Genomic DNA, 19,497 nt, shown 5'->3' with positions numbered 1-19,497 from the left:
CGATACGGTAGCACGTCTGACTCCAGATCACAAGGTTGCGTGTTCGAATCGCGTCCGGGTCAAATTCTCTTTCTTATTATTTTCATCTGTCAATCTACTTATTTGTCTGTCTACAATGACTTGTCTCTTTACCTGTGCTGCATCGACAGAAGGCCGAGCAAAACATGCTACCGCATGGGTGCGAACGGCTACACAAAGTGAATTCGGTGGCGACACAGTAGCACGTCTGACTCCAGATCAGAAGGTTGCGGGTTCGAATCACATTCGGGTCAAGTACTCTTTTTTACTATTTTCATCTATCTGTCTATCTACCTATTTGTCTGTCTACAATGACTTGTCTCTTTACCTGTGCTTCATCGACAGAAGGCCGAGAAAACATGCTACCACGTGTGTACAAACGGCTACCCTAAGCGGACTCAGTGGCACAGTGGTAGCGCGTCTGACACCAGATCAGAAGGTTGCGTGTTCGAAACACGTCGGGGTCAAATTCTCTTTTTTATTGTTTTCAACTATCTGTCTACTTATTTGTCTGTCTACAATGACTTGTCCCTTTACTTGTGCTTCATCGACAGAAGGCCGAGCAAAACATGCTACCGCGTGTCTACGAACGGTTACTCTAAGCGGACTCGGTGGCGCAACTTTGGCACGTCTGACTCCAGATCAGAAGGTTGCTTGTTCTAATCACGTCCGGGTCAAATTCTCTTTTTATTATTTTCATCTATCTGTCTATCTACTTATTTGTCTGTCTGCAATGACTTGTTCCTTTACCTGTACTTCATCGACAGAAGGCCGAGCAAAACACGCTACCGCGTGTGTGCGAACGTCTGCCCAAAGCGCACTCGGTGGCGCAACTGTAGCGCGTCTAACTCCCAATGAGAAGGTTGCGTGTTCTAATCACATTTGGGTGAAATTCTTTTTTTATTATTTTCATCTATCTGTCTATCTACTTATTTGTCTATCTACAATGACTTGTCCCTTTACCTGTGCTTCATCGACATAAGGCCGTGCAAAACATGCTACCACGTGTGACCGAACGGCTACCCTAAGCGGACTCGGTGGCGCAACTTTAGCACGTCTGACTCCAGATCAAAAGGTTGCGTGTTCTAATCACGTCCGCGTCAAATTCATTCTCTTTTTATTATTTTTATCTATCTGTCTATCTACTTATTTGTCTGTCTGCAATGACTTGTCCCTTTACCTGTGCTTCATCGACAGAAGGCCGAGCAAAACTTGCTACCGCGTGTGTGCGAACGGCTACCCTAAGCGGACTCGGTGGCGCAACTTTAGCACGTCTGACTCCAGATCAGAAGGTTGCGTGTTCGAATCAAGTCCGGGTCAAATTCTTTTTTTTATTATTTTCATCTGTCTATCCACTTATTTGTCTGTCTACAATGAATTGTCTGTTTACCTGTGCTTCATCGACAGAAGGCCGAGCAAAACATGCTACCGCGTGTGTGCGAACGGCTACACTAAGTGTACTCGGTGGCGATACGGTAGCACGTCTGACTCCAGATCACAAGGTTGCGCGTTCGAATCGCGTCCGGGTCAAATTCCCTTTCTTATTATTTTCATCTGTCAATCTACTTATTTGTCTGTCTACAATGACTTGTCTCTTTACCTGTGCTGCATCGACAGAAGGCCGAGCAAAACATGCTACCGCGTGTGTGCGAACGGCTACACAAAGTGGACTCGGTGGCGACACAGTAGCACGTCTGACTCCAGATCAGAAGGTTGCGGGTTCGAATCACGTTCGGGTCAAGTTCTCTTTTTACTATTTTCATCTATTTGTCTATCTACTTATTTGTGTCTGCAATGACTCTTCTCTTTAGGTGTGCTTCATCGACAGAAGGCCGAGCAAATCATGCCACCACGTGTGTGCGAACGGCTACCCTAAACGGACGCGGTGGCGACACGGTAGCACGTCTGACTCCAGATCAGAAGGTTGCGAGTTTGAATCACGTCCGGGTCAAACTCGCTTTTTTATTATTTTCATCTATCTGTCTATCTACCTATTTGTCTGTCTACAAAGACTTGTCTCTTTACCTGTGCTTCATCGACAGAAGGCCGAGCAAAACATGCTACCGCGTGTGTGCGTACTGCTACACTAAGTGGACTCGGTGGCGACCCGGTAGCACGTCTGACTGCAGATCAGAAGGTTGCGTGTTCGAATCACGTTCGGGTCAAGTTCTCTTTATAATATTTTCATCTGTCTATCTATTTATTTGTCTGTCTACAATGACATGTCTCCTTACCTGTGCTTCATCGACAGAAGGCCGAGCAAAACATGCTACCGCGTGTGTGCGAACGGTTACTCTAAGCGGACTAAGTGGCGCAACTTTAGCACGTCTGACTCCAGATCAGAGGGTTGCGTGTTCCAATCAAGTCCGGGTCAAATTCTTTTTTTTTATTATTTTCATCTGTCTATCCACTTATTTGTCGGTCTACAATGACTTGTCTCTTTACCTGTGCTTCATCGTCAGAAGGCCGAGCAAAACATGATACCGCGTGTGTGCGAACGGCTACACTAAGTGTACTCAGTGGCGATACGGTAGCACGTCTGACTCCAGATCACAAGGTTGCGTGTTCGAATCGCGTCCGGGTCAAATTCTCTTTCTTATTATTTTCATCTGTCAATCTACCTATTTGTCTGTCTACAATGACTTGTCTCTTTACCTGTGCTGCATCGACAGAAGGCCGAGCAAAACATGCTACCGCGTGTGTGCGAACGGCTACACAAAGTGGACTCGGTGGCGACACAGTAGCACGTCTGACTCCAGATCAGAAAGTTGCGGGTTCGAATCACGTTCGGGTCAAGTTCTCTTTTTTACTATTTTCATCTATCTGTCTATCTACTTATTTGTCTGTCTGCAATGACTCTTCTCTTTAGGTGTGCTTCATCGACAGAAGGCCGAGAAAATCATGCTACCACGTGTGTGCGAACGGCTACCCTAAACGGACGCGGTGGCGACACGGTAGCACGTCTGACTCCAGATCAGAAGGTTGCGAGTTTCAATCACGTCCGGGTCAAATTCGCTTTTTTATTATTTTCATCTATCTGTCTATCTACCTATTTGTCTGTCTACAAAAACTTGTCTCTTTACCTGTGCTTCATCGACAGAAGGCCAAGCAAAACATGCTACCGCGTGTGTGCGTACTGCTACACTAAGTGGACTCGGTGGCGACCCGGTAGCACGTCTGACTGCAGATCAGAAGGTTGCGTGTTCGAATCACGTTCGGGTCAAGTTCTCTTTATAATATTTTCATCTGTCTATCTATTTATTTGTCTGTCTACAATGACATGTCTCCTTACCTGTGCTTCATCGACAGAAGGCCGAGCAAAACATGCTACCGCGTGTGTGCGAACGGTTACTCTAAGCGGACTCAGTGGCGAGACTTTAGCACGTCTGACTCCAGATCAGAAGGTTGCGTGTTCTAATCACGTCCGGGTCAAATTCTCTTTTTATGAATTTTATCTATCTGTTTATCTACCTATTTGTCTGTCTACAATGACTCTTCTCTTTAGCTGTGCTTCCTCGACAGAAGGGCGAGCAAAACATGCTACCACGTGTGTGCGAACGGCCACCCTAAATGGACTCGGTGGCGACATGGTAGCACGTCTGACTCCAGATCAGAAGGTTGGGAGTTTGAATCACGTCCGAATCAAATTTCCTTTTTTATTATTTTCATCAATCTGTCTATCTACCTATTTGTCTGTCTACAATGACTTGTCTCTTTACCTGTGCTTCATCGACAGAAGGCCGAGAAAACACGCTACCACGTGTGTACAAACGGCTACCTTAAGCGGACTCAGTGTCACAGCGGTAGCGCGTCTGACACCAGATCAGAAGGTTGCGTGTTCGAATCACGTCGGGGTCAAATCCTCTTTTTTATTATTTTCATCTATCTGTCTATCTACTTATCTGTATGTCTACAATGACTTGTCTCTTTACCTGTGCTTCATCGACAGAAGGCCGAGCAAAACATGCTACCACGTGTGTGCCAACGGCTGCCCTGAGCGGACTCGGAGGCGCAACGGTAGTGCGTCTGACTCCAGATCAGTAGGTTGCATGTTCGAATCACGTCCGGGTCGAATTCTCTTTTTTATTGTTTTCAACTATCTGTCTATCTACTTATTTGTCTGTCTACAATGACTTGTCCCTTTACTTGTGCTTCATCGACAGAAGGCCGAGCAAAACATGCTACCGCGTGTCTGCGAACGGTTACTCTAAGCGGACTCGGTGGCGCAACATTAGCACGTCTGACTCCAGATCAGAAGGTTGCTTGTTCTAATCACGTCCGGGTCAAATTCTCTTTTTATTATTTCCATCTATCTGTCTATCTACTTATTTGTCTGTCTGCAATGACTTGTTCCTTTACCTGTACTTCATCGACAGAAGGCCGAGCAAAACATGCTACCGCGTGTGTGCGAACGTCTGCCCAAAGCGCACTCGGTGGCGCAACTGTAGCGCGTCTAACTCCCAATGAGAAGGTTGCGTGTTCTAATCACATCTGGGTGAAATTCTTTTTTATTATTTTCATCTATCTGTCTATCTACTTATTTGTCTGTCTACAATGACTTGTCTCTTTACCTGTGCTTCATCGTCAGAAGGCCGAGCAAAACATGCTACCGCGTGTGTGCGAACGGCTACACTAAGTGTACTCGGTGGCGATACGGTAGCACGTCTGACTCCAGATCACAAGGTTGCGTGTTCGAATCGCGTCCTGGTCAAATTCTCTTTCTTATTATTTTCATCTGTCAATCTACTTATTTGTCTGTCTACAATGACTTGTCTCTTTACCTGTGCTGCATCGACAGAAGGCCGAGCAAAACATGCTACCGCGTGTGTGCGAACGGCTACACAAAGTGGACTCGGTGGCGACACAGTAGCACGTCTGACTCCAGATCAGAAAGTTGCGGGTTCGAATCACGTTCGGGTCAAGTTCTCTTTTTACTATTTTCATCTATCTGTCTATCTACTTATTTGTCTGTCTGCAATGACTCTTCTCTTTAGGTGTGCTTCATCGACAGAAGGCCGAGAAAATCATGCTACCACGTGTGTGCGAACGGCTACCCTAAACGGACGCGGTGGCGACACGGTAGCACGTCTGACTCCAGATCAGAAGGTTGCGAGTTTGATTCACGTCCGGGTCAAATTCACTTTTTTATTATTTTCATCTATCTGTCTATCTACCTATTTGTCTGTCTACAAAGACTTGTCTTTTTACCTGTGCTTCATCGACAGAAGGCCGAGCAAAACATGCTACCGCGTGTGTGCGTACTGCTACACTAAAAGGACTCGGTGGCGACCCGGTAGCACGTCTGACTGCAGATCAGAAGGTTGCGTGTTCGAATCACGTTCGGGTCAAGTTCTCTTTATAATATTTTCATCTGTCTATCTATTTATTTGTCTGTCTACAATGACATGTCTCCTTACCTGTGCTTCATCGACAGAAGGCCGAGCAAAACATGCTACCGCGGGTGTGCGAACGGTTACTCTAAGCGGACTCAGTGGCGCAACTTTAGCACGTCTGACTCCAGATCAGAAGGTTGCGTGTTCCAATCAAGTCCGGGTCAAATTCTTTTTTTTATTATTTTCATCTGTCTATCCACTTATTTGTCTGTGTTCAATGACTTGTCTCTTTACCTGTGCTTCATCGTCAGAAGGCCGAGCAAAACATGCTACCGCGTGTGTGCGAACGGCTACACTACATGTACTCGGTGGCGATACGGTAGCACGTCTGACTCCAGATCACAAGGTTGTGTGTTCGAATCGCGTCCGGGTCAAATTCTCTTTCTTATTATTTTCATCTGTCAATCTACTTATTTGTCTGTCTACAATGACTTGTCTCTTTACCTGTGCTGCATCGACAGAAGGCCGAGCAAAACATGCTACCGCGTGTGTGCGAACGGCTACACAAAGTGGACTCGGTGGCGACACTGTAGCACGTCTGACTCCAGATCAGAAGGTTGCGGGTTCGAATCACGTTCGAGTCAAGTACTCTTTTTTACTATTTTCATCTATCTGTCTATCTACTTATTTGTCTGTCTGCAATGACTCTTCTCTTTAGGTGTGCTTCATCGACAGAAGGCCGAGCAAATCATGCTACCACGTGTGTGCGAACGGCTACCCTAAACGGACGCGTTGGCGACACGGTAGCACGTCTGACTCCAGATCAGAAGGTTGCGAGTTTGAATCACGTCCGGGTCAAATTCGCTTTTTTATTATTTTCATCTATCTGTCTATCTACCTATTTGTCTGTCTACAAAGACTTGTCTCTTTACCTGTGCTTCATCGACAGAAGGCCGAGCAAAACATGCTACCGCGTGTGTGCGTACTGCTACACTAAGTGGACTCGGTGGCGACCCGGTAGCATAGCACGTCTGACTGCAGATCAGAAGGTTGCGTGTTCGAATCACGTTCGGGTCAAGTTCTCTTTATAATATTTTCATCTGTATATCTATTTATTTGTCTGTCTACAATGACATGTCTCCTTACCTGTGCTTCATCGACAGAAGGCCGAGCAAAACATGCTACCGCGTGTGTGCGAACGGTTACTCTAAGCGGACTCAGTGGCGCAACTTTAGCACGTCTGACTCCAGATCAGAAGGTTGCGTGTTCCAATCAAGTCCGGGTCAAATTCTTTTTTTTATTATTTTCATCTGTCTATCCACTTATTTGTCTGTGTTCAATGACTTGTCTCTTTACCTGTGCTTCATCGTCAGAAGGCCGAGCAAAACATGCTACCGCGTGTGTGCGAACGGCTACACTACGTGTACTCGGTGGCGATACGGTAGCACGTCTGACTCCAGATCACAAGGTTGTGTGTTCGAATCGCGTCCGGGTCAAATTCTCTTTCTTATTATTTTCATCTGTCAATCTACTTATTTGTCTGTCTACAATGACTTGTCTCTTTACCTGTGCTGCATCGACAGAAGGCCGAGCAAAACATGCTACCGCGTGTGTGCGAACGGCTACACAAAGTGGACTCGGTGGCGACACTGTAGCACGTCTGACTCCAGATCAGAAGGTTGCGGGTTCGAATCACGTTCGGGTCAAGTACTCTTTTTTACTATTTTCATCTATCTGTCTATCTACTTATTTGTCTGTCTGCAATGACTCTTCTCTTTAGGTGTGCTTCATCGACAGAAGGCCGAGCAAATCATGCTACCACGTGTGTGCGAACGGCTACCCTAAACGGACGCGTTGGCGACACGGTAGCACGTCTTACTCCAGATCAGAAGGTTGCGAGTTTGAATCACGTCCGGGTCAAATTCGCTTTTTTATTATTTTCATCTATCTGTCTATCTACCTATTTGTCTGTCTACAAAGACTTGTCTCTTTACCTGTGCTTCATCGACAGAAGGCCGAGCAAAACATGCTACCGCGTGTGTGCGTACTGCTACACTAAGTGGACTCGGTGGCGACCCGGTAGCATAGCACGTCTGACTGCAGATCAGAAGGTTGCGTGTTCGAATCACGTTCGGGTCAAGTTCTCTTTATAATATTTTCATCTGTATATCTATTTATTTGTCTGTCTATAATGACATGTCTCCTTACCTGTGCTTCATCGACAGAAGGCCGAGCAAAACATGCTACCGCGTGTGTGCGAACGGTTACTCTAAGCGGACTCAGTGGCGCAACTTTAGCACGTCTGACTCCAGATCAGAAGGTTGCGTGTTCCAATCAAGTCCGGGTCAAATTCTTTTTTTTATTATTTTCATCTGTCTATCCACTTATTTGTCTGTGTTCAATGACTTGTCTCTTTACCTGTGCTTCATCGTCAGAAGGCCGAGCAAAACATGCTACCGCGTGTGTGCGAACGGCTACACTAAGTGTACTCGGTGGCGGTACGGTAGCACGTCTGACTCCAGATCACAAGGTTGCGTGTTCGAATCGCGTCCGGGTCAAATTCTCTTTCTTATCATTTTTATCTGTCAATCTACTTATTTGTCTGTCTACAATGACTTGTCTCTTTACCTGTGCTGCATCGACAGAAGGCCGAGCAAAACATGCTACCGCGTGTGTGCGAACGGCTACACAAAGTGGACTCGGTGGCGACACAGTAGCACGTCTGACTCCAGATCAGAAGGTTGCGGGTTCGAATCACGTCCGGGTCAAGTACTCTTTTTTACTATTTTCATCTATCTGTCTATCTACTTATTTGTCTGTCTGCAATGACTCTTCTCTTTAGGTGTGCTTCATCGACAGAAGGCCGAGCAAATCATGCTACCACGTGTGTGCGAACGGCTACCCTAAACGGACGCGGTGGCGACACCGTAGCACGTCTGACTCAAGATCAGAAGGTTGCGTGTTCGAATCACGTCCGGGTAAAATTCTCTTTTAATATTTTCATCTATCTGTCTATCTACTTATTTGTCTGTCTACAATGACTTGTCTCTTCACCTGTGCTTCATCGACAGAAGGCCGAGAAAACATACTACCGCGTGTGTGCGAACGGCTACATTAAGCGGACTCGGTGTGCAACTTTAGCACGTCTGACTCCAGATCAGAAGGTTGCGTGTTCTAATCACGTCCGGGTCAAATTCTCTTTTTATGAATTTTATCTATCTGTTTATCTACCTATTTGTCTGTCTACAATGACTCTTCTCTTTAGCTGTGCTTCCTCGACAGAAGGCCGAGCAAAACATGCTACCACGTGTGTGCGAACGGCCACCCTAAACGGACTCGGTGGCGACATGGTAGCACGTCTGACTCCAGATCAGAAGGTTGGGAGTTTGAATCACGTCCGAATCAAATTTCCTTTTTTATTATTTTCATCAATCTGTCTATCAACCTATTTGTCTGTCTACAATGACTTGTCTCTTTACCTGTGCTTCATCGACAGAAGGCCGAGAAAACACGCTACCACGTGTGTACAAACGGCTACCCAAAGCGGACTCAGTGTCGCAGCGGTAGCGCGTCTGACACCAGATCAGAAGGTTGCGTGTTCGAATCGCGTCGGGGTCAAATTCTCTTTTTTATTGTTTTCAACTATCTGTCTACCTATTTGTCTGTCTACAATGACTTCTCTTTTTACCTATGCTTCATGGACAGAAGGCCGAGCAAAACATGCTACTGCGTGTTTGCGAACGGCTACACTAAGTCAACTCGGTGGCGACCCGGTAGGACGTCTGACTCCAGATCAGAAGGTTGCGTGTTCGAATCACGTCCGTGTCAAGTTCTCTCTTTCATTATTTTCATCTATCTGTCTATCTACTTATTTGTCTGTCTACAATGACTTGTCTCTTTACCTGTGCTTCATCGACAGAAGGCCGAGCAAAACATGCTACCACGTGTGTGCCAACGGCTGCCCTGAGCTGACTCGGAGGCGCAACGGTAGTGCGTCTGACTCCAGATCAGTAGGTTGCATGTTCGAATCACGTCCGGGTCGAATTCTCTTTTTTATTGTTTTCAACTATCTGTCTATCTACTTATTTGTCTGTCTACAATGACTTGTCCCTTTACTTGTGCTTCATCGACAGAAGGCTGAGCAAAACATGCTACCGCGTGTCTGCGAACGGTTACTCTAAGCGGACTCGGTGGCGCAACTTTAGCACGTCTGACTCCAGTTCAGAAGGTTGCTTGTTCTAATCACGTCCGGGTCAAATTCTCTTTTTATTATTTCCATCTATCTGTCTATCTACTTATTTGTCTGTCTGCAATGACTTGTCCCTTTACCTGTGCTTCATCGACAGAAGGCCGAGCAAAACTTGCTACCACGTGTGTGCGAACGGCTACCCTAAGCGGACTCGGTGGCGCAACTTTAGCACGTCTGACTCCAGATCAGAAGGTTGCGTGTTCTCATCACGTCCGCGTCAAATTTTCTTTTTATTATTTTCATCTATCAGTCTATCTACTTATTTGTCTGTCTACAATGACTTGTCCCTTTACCTGTGCTTCATCGATAGAAGGCCGAGCAAAACATGCTACCACGTGTGTGCCAACGGCTACCCTAAGTGGACTCGGTGGCGAACTGTTAGCGCGTCCGACTCCAGATCAGAAGGTTGCGTGTTCGAATCGCGTCCGAGTCAAATTCTCTTTCTTAATATTTTCATCTCTCTATCTACTTATTTGTCTGTCTACAATGACTTGTCTCTTTACCTGTGCTGCATCGACAGAAGGCCGAGCAAAACATGCTACCGCGTTTGTGTGAAAGGCTACACTAAGTGGACTCGGTGGCGACACAGTAGCACGTCTGACTCCAGATCATAAGGCTGCGTGTTCGAATCACGTCCGGGTCAAGTTCTCTTTTTAGTATTTTCATCTGTCTATCTACCTAATTGTCTGTCTACAATGACATGTCTCATTACCTGGGCTTCATCGACAGAAGGCCGAGCAAAACATGCTACCGCGTTTGTGCGTACGGCAACACTAAGTGGACTCGGTGGCAACTCGGCAGCACGTCTGACTCCAGATCAGAAGGCTGCGTGTTCGAATCACGTCCGGGTCAAGTTCTCTTTTTAGTATTTTCATCTGTCTATCTACCTAATTGTCTGTCTACAAAGACATGTCTCATTACCTGGGCTTCATCGACAGAAGGCCGAGCAAAACATGCTACCGCGTGTGTGCGAACGGCAACCCTAAGCGGATTCGATGGCGACATGGTAGCAGGTCCGACTCCAGATCAGAAGGTTGCGCGTTCGAATCACGTCCGGGTAAAATGCTCTTTTTATTATTTTCATCTATCTGTCTATCTACTTATTTGTCTGTCTACAATGACTCTACTCTTAAGCTGTGCTTCCTCGACAGAAGGCCGAGCAAAACATGCTACCACGTGTGTGCGAATGGCCGCCCTAAACGGACTCGGTGGCGACATGGTAGCATGTCTGACCCCAGATCAGAAGGTTGCGAGTTTGAATCACGTCCGGATCAAATTTCCTTTTTTATTATTTTCATCTATCTGTCTATCTACCTATTTGTCTGTCTACAAAGACTTGTCTCTTTACCTGTGCTTCATCGACAGAAGGCCGAGCAAAACATGCTACCGCGTGTGTGCGTACTGCTACACTAAGTGGACTCGATGGCGACCCGGTAGCACGTCTGACTGCAGATCAGAAGGTTGCGTGTTCGAATCACGTCCGGGTCAAATTCTCTTTATAATATTTTCATCTGTCTATCTACCTATTTGTCTGTCTACAAAGACTTGTCTCTTTACCTGTGCTTCATCGACAGAAGGCCGAGCAAAACATGCTACCGCGTGTGTGCGAACGGCTACACTAAGTGGACTCGGTGGCGACACAGTAGCACGTCTGACTGCAGATCAGAAGGTTGCGTGTTCGAATCACGTTCGGGTCAAGTTCTCTTTATAATATTTTCATCTGTATATCTATTTATTTGTCTGTCTACAATGACATGTCTCCTTACCTGTGCTTCATCGACAGAAGGCCGAGCAATACATGCTACCGCGTGTGTGCGAACGGTTACTCTAAGCGGACTCAGTGGCGCAACTTTAGCACGTCTGACTCCAGATCAGAAGGTTGCGTGTTCGAATCACGTCCGCGTCATGTTCTCTTTTCTACTATTTTCATTTATCTGTCTATCTACTTATTTGTCTGTCTACAATAACTCTTCTCTTTACCTGTGCTGCATCGACAGAAGGCCGAGCAAAACATGCTACCGCGTGTGTGCGAACGGCTACACTAAGTGTACTCGGTGGCGATACGGTAGCACGTCTGACTCCAGATCACAAGGTTGCGTGTTCGAATCGCGTCCGGGTCAAATTCTCTTTCTTATTATTTTCATCTGTCAATCTACTTATTTGTCTGTCTACAATGACTTGTCTCTTTAGGTGTGCTTCATCGACAGAAGGCCGAGCAAAACATGCTACCGCGTGTGTGCGAACGGCTACACTAAGTGTACTCGGTGGCGATACGGTAGCACGTCTGACTCCAGATCACAAGGTTGCGTGTTCGAATCGCGTCCGGGTCAAATTCTCTTTCTTATTATTTTCATCTGTCAATCTACTTATTTGTCTGTCTACAATGACTTGTCTCTTTACCTGTGCTGCATCGACAGAAGGCCGAGCAAAACATGCTACCGCGTGTGTGCGAACGGCTACACAAAGTGGACTCGGTGGCGACACTGTAGCACGTCTGACTCCAGATCAGAAGGTTGCGGGTTCGAATCACGTTCGGGTCAAGTACTCTTTTTTACTATTTTCATTTATCTGTCTATCTACTTATTTGTCTGTCTGCAATGACTCTTCTCTTTAGGTGTGCTTCATCGACAGAAGGCCGAGCAAATCATGCTACCACGTGTGTGCGAACGGCTACCCTAAACGGACGCGTTGGCGACACGGTAGCACGTCTGACTCCAGATCAGAAGGTTGCGAGTTTGAATCACGCCCGGGTCAAATTCGCTTTTTTATTATTTTCATCTATCTGTCTATCTACCTATTTGTCTGTCTACAAAGACTTGTCTCTTTACCTGTGCTTCATCGACAGAAGGCCGAGCAAAACATGCTACCGCGTGTGTGCGAACGGCTACACTAAGTGGACTCGGTGGTGACACAGTAGCACGTCTGACTCCAGATCATACGGATGCGGGTTCGAATCACGTCCGGGTCATGTTCTCTTTTCTACTATTTTCATTTATCTGTCTATCTACTTATTTGTCTGTCTACAATAACTCTTCTCTTTACCTGTGCTTCATCGTCAGAAGGCCGAGCAAAACATGCTACCGCGTGTGTGCGAACGGCTACACTAAGTGTACTCGGTGGCGATACGGTAGCACGTCTGACTCCAGATCACAAGGTTGCGTGTTCGAATCGCGTCCGGGTCAAATTCTCTTTCTTATTATTTTCATCTGTCAATCTACTTATTTGTCTGTCTACAATGACTTGTCTCTTTACCTGTGCTGCATCGACAGAAGGCCGAGCAAAACATGCTACCGCGTGTGTGCGAACGGCTACACAAAGTGGACTCGGTGGCGACACAGTAGCACGTCTGACTCCAGATCAGAAAGTTGCGGGTTCGAATCACGTTCGGGTCAAGTTCTCTTTTTTACTATTTTCATCTATCTGTCTATCTACTTATTTGTCTGTCTGCAATGACTCTTCTCTTTAGGTGTGCTTCATCGACAGAAGGCCGAGAAAATCATGCTACCACGTGTGTGCGAACGGCTACCCTAAACGGACGCGGTGGCGACACGGTAGCACGTCTGACTCCAGATCAGAAGGTTGCGAGTTTGAATCACGTCCGGGTCAAATTCGCTTTTTTATTATTTTCATCTATCTGTTTATCTACCTATTTGTCTGTCTACAAAGACTTGTCTCTTTACCTGTGCTTCATCGACAGAAGGCCGAGCAAAACATGCTACCGCGTGTGTGCGTACTGCTACACTAAGTGGACTCGGTGGCGACCCGGTGCACGTCTGACTGCAGATCAGAAGGTTGCGTGTTCGAATCACGTTCGGGTCAAGTTCTCTTTATAATATTTTCATCTGTCTATCTATTTATTTGTCTGTCTACAATGACATGTCTCCTTACCTGTGCTTCATCGACAGAAGGCCGAGCAAAACATGCTACCGCGTGTGTGCGAACGGTTACTCTAAGCGGACTCAGTGGCGCAACTTTAGCACGTCTGACTCCAGATCAGAAGGTTGCGTGTTCCAATCGCGTCCGGGTCAAATTCTCTTTCTTATTATTTTCATCTGTCAATCTACTTATTTGTCTGTCTACAATGACTTGTCTCTTTACCTGTGCTGCATCGACAGAAGGCCGAGCAAAACATGCTACCGCGTGTGTGCGAACGGCTACACAAAGTGGACTCGGTGGCGACACTGTAGCACGTCTGACTCCAGATCAGAAGGTTGCGGGTTCGAATCACGTTCGGGTCAAGTACTCTTTTTTACTATTTTCATCTATCTGTCTATCTACTTATTTGTCTGTCAGCAATGACTCTTCTCTTTAGGTGTGCTTCATCGACAGAAGGCCGAGCAAATCATGCTACCACGTGTGTGCGAACGGCTACCCTAAACGGACGCGTTGGCGACACGGTAGCACGTCTGACTCCAGATCAGAAGGTTGCGAGTTTGAATCACGTCCGGGTCAAATTCGCTTTTTTATTATTTTCATCTATCTGTCTATCTACCTATTTGTCTGTCTACAAAGACTTGTCTCTTTACCTGTGCTTCATCGACAGAAGGCCGAGCAAAACATGCTACCGCGTGTGTGCGTACTGCTACACTAAGTGGACTCGGTGGCGACCCGGTAGCATAGCACGTCTGACTGCAGATCAGAAGGTTGCGTGTTCGAATCACGTTCGGGTCAAGTTCTCTTTATAATATTTTCATCTGTATATCTATTTATTTGTCTGTCTACAATGACATGTCTCCTTACCTGTGCTTCATCGACAGAAGGCCGAGCAAAACATGCTACCGCGTGTGTGCGAACGGTTACTCTAAGCGGACTCAGTGGCGCAACTTTAGCACGTCTGACTCCAGATCAGAAGGTTGCGTGTTCCAATCAAGTCCGGGTCAAATTCTTTTTTTTATTATTTTCATCTGTCTATCCACTTATTTGTCTGTGTTCAATGACTTGTCTCTTTACCTGTGCTTCATCGTCAGAAGGCCGAGCAAAACATGCTACCGCGTGTGTGCGAACGGCTACACTAAGTGTACTCGGTGGCGATACGGTAGCACGTCTGACTCCAGATCACAAGGTTGCGTGTTCGAATCGCGTCCGGGTCAAATTCTCTTTCTTATCATTTTTATCTGTCAATCTACTTATTTGTCTGTCTACAATGACTTGTCTCTTTACCTGTGCTGCATCGACAGAAGGCCGAGCAAAACATGCTACCGCGTGTGTGCGAACGGCTACACAAAGTGGACTCGGTGGCGACACAGTAGCACGTCTGACTCCAGATCAGAAGGTTGCGGGTTCGAATCACGTCCGGGTCAAGTACTCTTTTTTACTATTTTCATCTATCTGTCTATCTACTTATTTGTCTGTCTGCAATGACTCTTCTCTTTAGGTGTGCTTCATCGACAGAAGGCCGAGCAAATCATGCTACCACGTGTGTGCGAACGGCTACCCTAAACGGACGCGGTGGCGACACCGTAGCACGTCTGACTCAAGATCAGAAGGTTGCGTGTTCGAATCACGTCCGGGTAAAGTTCTCTTTTAATATTTTCATCTATCTGTCTATCTACTTATTTGTCTGTCTACAATGACTTGTCTCTTCACCTGTGCTTCATCGACAGAAGGCCGAGAAAACATACTACCGCGTGTGTGCGAACGGCTACATTAAGCGGACTCGGTTGTGCAACTTTAGCACGTCTGACTCCAGATCAGAAGGTTGCGTGTTCTAATCACGTCCGGGTCAAATTCTCTTTTTATGAATTTTATCTATCTGTTTATCTACCTATTTGTCTGTCTACAATGACTCTTCTCTTTAGCTGTGCTTCCTCGACAGAAGGCCGAGCAAAACATGCTACCACGTGTGTGCGAACGGCCACCCTAAACGGACTCGGTGGCGACATGGTAGCACGTCTGACTCCAGATCACAAGGTTGCGTGTTCGAATCGCGTCCGGGTCAAATTCTCTTTCTTATTATTTTCATCTGTCAATCTACTTATTTGTCTGTCTACAATGACTTGTCTCTTTAGGTGTGCTTCATCGACAGAAGGCCGAGCAAAACATGCTACCGCGTGTGTGCGAACGGCTACACTAAGTGTACTCGGTGGCGATACGGTAGCACGTCTGACTCCAGATCACAAGGTTGCGTGTTCGAATCGCGTCCGGGTCAAATTCTCTTTCTTATTATTTTCATCTGTCAATCTACTTATTTGTCTGTCTACAATGACTTGTCTCTTTACCTGTGCTGCATCGACAGAAGGCCGAGCAAAACATGCTACCGCGTGTGTGCGAACGGCTACACAAAGTGGACTCGGTGGCGACACTGTAGCACGTCTGACTCCAGATCAGAAGGTTGCGGGTTCGAATCACGTTCGGGTCAAGTACTCTTTTTTACTATTTTCATTTATCTGTCTATCTACTTATTTGTCTGTCTGCAATGACTCTTCTCTTTAGGTGTGCTTCATCGACAGAAGGCCGAGCAAATCATGCTACCACGTGTGTGCGAACGGCTACCCTAAACGGACGCGTTGGCGACACGGTAGCACGTCTGACTCCAGATCAGAAGGTTGCGAGTTTGAATCACGCCCGGGTCAAATTCGCTTTTTTATTATTTTCATCTATCTGTCTATCTACCTATTTGTCTGTCTACAAAGACTTGTCTCTTTACCTGTGCTTCATCGACAGAAGGCCGAGCAAAACATGCTACCGCGTGTGTGCGAACGGCTACACTAAGTGGACTCGGTGGTGACACAGTAGCACGTCTGACTCCAGATCATACGGATGCGGGTTCGAATCACGTCCGGGTCATGTTCTCTTTTCTACTATTTTCATTTATCTGTCTATCTACTTATTTGTCTGTCTACAATAACTCTTCTCTTTACCTGTGCTTCATCGTCAGAAGGCCGAGCAAAACATGCTACCGCGTGTGTGCGAACGGCTACACTAAGTGTACTCGGTGGCGATACGGTAGCACGTCTGACTCCAGATCACAAGGTTGCGTGTTCGAATCGCGTCCGGGTCAAATTCTCTTTCTTATTATTTTCATCTGTCAATCTACTTATTTGTCTGTCTACAATGACTTGTCTCTTTACCTGTGCTGCATCGACAGAAGGCCGAGCAAAACATGCTACCGCGTGTGTGCGAACGGCTACACAAAGTGGACTCGGTGGCGACACAGTAGCACGTCTGACTCCAGATCAGAAAGTTGCGGGTTCGAATCACGTTCGGGTCAAGTTCTCTTTTTTACTATTTTCATCTATCTGTCTATCTACTTATTTGTCTGTCTGCAATGACTCTTCTCTTTAGGTGTGCTTCATCGACAGAAGGCCGAGAAAATCATGCTACCACGTGTGTGCGAACGGCTACCCTAAACGGACGCGGTGGCGACACGGTAGCACGTCTGACTCCAGATCAGAAGGTTGCGAGTTTGAATCACGTCCGGGTCAAATTCGCTTTTTTATTATTTTCATCTATCTGTTTATCTACCTATTTGTCTGTCTACAAAGACTTGTCTCTTTACCTGTGCTTCATCGACAGAAGGCCGAGCAAAACATGCTACCGCGTGTGTGCGTACTGCTACACTAAGTGGACTCGGTGGCGACCCGGTGCACGTCTGACTGCAGATCAGAAGGTTGCGTGTTCGAATCACGTTCGGGTCAAGTTCTCTTTATAATATTTTCATCTGTCTATCTATTTATTTGTCTGTCTACAATGACATGTCTCCTTACCTGTGCTTCATCGACAGAAGGCCGAGCAAAACATGCTACCGCGTGTGTGCGAACGGTTACTCTAAGCGGACTCAGTGGCGCAACTTTAGCACGTCTGACTCCAGATCAGAAGGTTGCGTGTTCCAATCGCGTCCGGGTCAAATTCTCTTTCTTATTATTTTCATCTGTCAATCTACTTATTTGTCTGTCTACAATGACTTGTCTCTTTACCTGTGCTGCATCGACAGAAGGCCGAGCAAAACATGCTACCGCGTGTGTGCGAACGGCTACACAAAGTGGACTCGGTGGCGACACTGTAGCACGTCTGACTCCAGATCAGAAGGTTGCGGGTTCGAATCACGTTCGGGTCAAGTACTCTTTTTTACTATTTTCATCTATCTGTCTATCTACTTATTTGTCTGTCAGCAATGACTCTTCTCTTTAGGTGTGCTTCATCGACAGAAGGCCGAGCAAATCATGCTACCACGTGTGTGCGAACGGCTACCCTAAACGGACGCGTTGGCGACACGGTAGCACGTCTGACTCCAGATCAGAAGGTTGCGAGTTTGAATCACGTCCGGGTCAAATTCGCTTTTTTATTATTTTCATCTATCTGTCTATCTACCTATTTGTCTGTCTACAAAGACTTGTCTCTTTACCTGTGCTTCATCGACAGAAGGCCGAGCAAAACATGCTACCGCGTGTGTGCGTACTGCTACACTAAGTGGACTCGGTGGCGACCCGGTAGCATAGCACGTCTGACTGCAGATCAGAAGGTTGCGTGTTCGAATCACGTTCGGGTCAAGTTCTCTTTATAATATTTTCATCTGTATATCTATTTATTTGTCTGTCTACAATGACATGTCTCCTTACCTGTGCTTCATCGACAGAAGGCCGAGCAAAACATGCTACCGCGTGTGTGCGAACGGTTACTCTAAGCGGACTCAGTGGCGCAACTTTAGCACGTCTGACTCCAGATCAGAAGGTTGCGTGTTCCAATCAAGTCCGGGTCAAATTCTTTTTTTTATTATTTTCATCTGTCTATCCACTTATTTGTCTGTGTTCAATGACTTGTCTCTTTACCTGTGCTTCATCGTCAGAAGGCCGAGCAAAACATGCTACCGCGTGTGTGCGAACGGCTACACTAAGTGTACTCGGTGGCGATACGGTAGCACGTCTGACTCCAGATCACAAGGTTGCGTGTTCGAATCGCGTCCGGGTCAAATTCTCTTTCTTATCATTTTTATCTGTCAATCTACTTATTTGTCTGTCTACAATGACTTGTCTCTTTACCTGTGCTGCATCGACAGAAGGCCGAGCAAAACATGCTACCGCGTGTGTGCGAACGGCTACACAAAGTGGACTCGGTGGCGACACAGTAGCACGTCTGACTCCAGATCAGAAGGTTGCGGGTTCGAATCACGTCCGGGTCAAGTACTCTTTTTTACTATTTTCATCTATCTGTCTATCTACTTATTTGTCTGTCTGCAATGACTCTTCTCTTTAGGTGTGCTTCATCGACAGAAGGCCGAGCAAATCATGCTACCACGTGTGTGCGAACGGCTACCCTAAACGGACGCGGTGGCGACACCGTAGCACGTCTGACTCAAGATCAGAAGGTTGCGTGTTCGAATCACGTCCGGGTAAAGTTCTCTTTTAATATTTTCATCTATCTGTCTATCTACTTATTTGTCTGTCTACAATGACTTGTCTCTTCACCTGTGCTTCATCGACAGAAGGCCGAGAAAACATACTACCGCGTGTGTGCGAACGGCTACATTAAGCGGACTCGGTTGTGCAACTTTAGCACGTCTGACTCCAGATCAGAAGGTTGCGTGTTCTAATCACGTCCGGGTCAAATTCTCTTTTTATGAATTTTATCTATCTGTTTATCTACCTATTTGTCTGTCTACAATGACTCTTCTCTTTAGCTGTGCTTCCTCGACAGAAGGCCGAGCAAAACATGCTACCACGTGTGTGCGAACGGCCACCCTAAACGGACTCGGTGGCGACATGGTAGCACGTCTGACTCCAGATCAGAAGGTTGGGAGTTTGAATCACGTCCGAATCAAATTTCCTTTTTTATTATTTTCATCAATCTGTCTATCTACCTATTTGTCTGTCTACAATGACTTGTCTCTTTACCTGTGCTTCATCGACAGAAGGCCGAGAAAACACGCTACCACGTGTGTACAAACGGCTACCCAAAGCG

At 46.4% G+C, this 19,497-nt stretch overlaps 1 non-coding gene across 1 annotated transcript; it reads left to right on the top strand.

The window, feature by feature from the left end:
* The first annotated feature begins 413 nt into the window (after window positions 1-413).
* TRNAW-CCA (transfer RNA tryptophan (anticodon CCA)) lies at window positions 414-485 on the top strand. Its single transcript has one exon. It is a non-coding gene; the product is annotated as a tRNA-Trp (tRNA).
* Window positions 486-19,497: the final 19,012 nt, after the last annotated feature.

This window comes from Rhipicephalus microplus, chromosome 5 (assembly GCF_043290135.1).
Source record: "Rhipicephalus microplus isolate Deutch F79 chromosome 5, USDA_Rmic, whole genome shotgun sequence".
Taxonomy (NCBI): domain Eukaryota; kingdom Metazoa; phylum Arthropoda; class Arachnida; order Ixodida; family Ixodidae; genus Rhipicephalus; species Rhipicephalus microplus.
The sequence above is the reverse complement of the archived record's forward strand: the minus strand, read 5'-3'. Positions and strand labels throughout refer to the sequence as shown.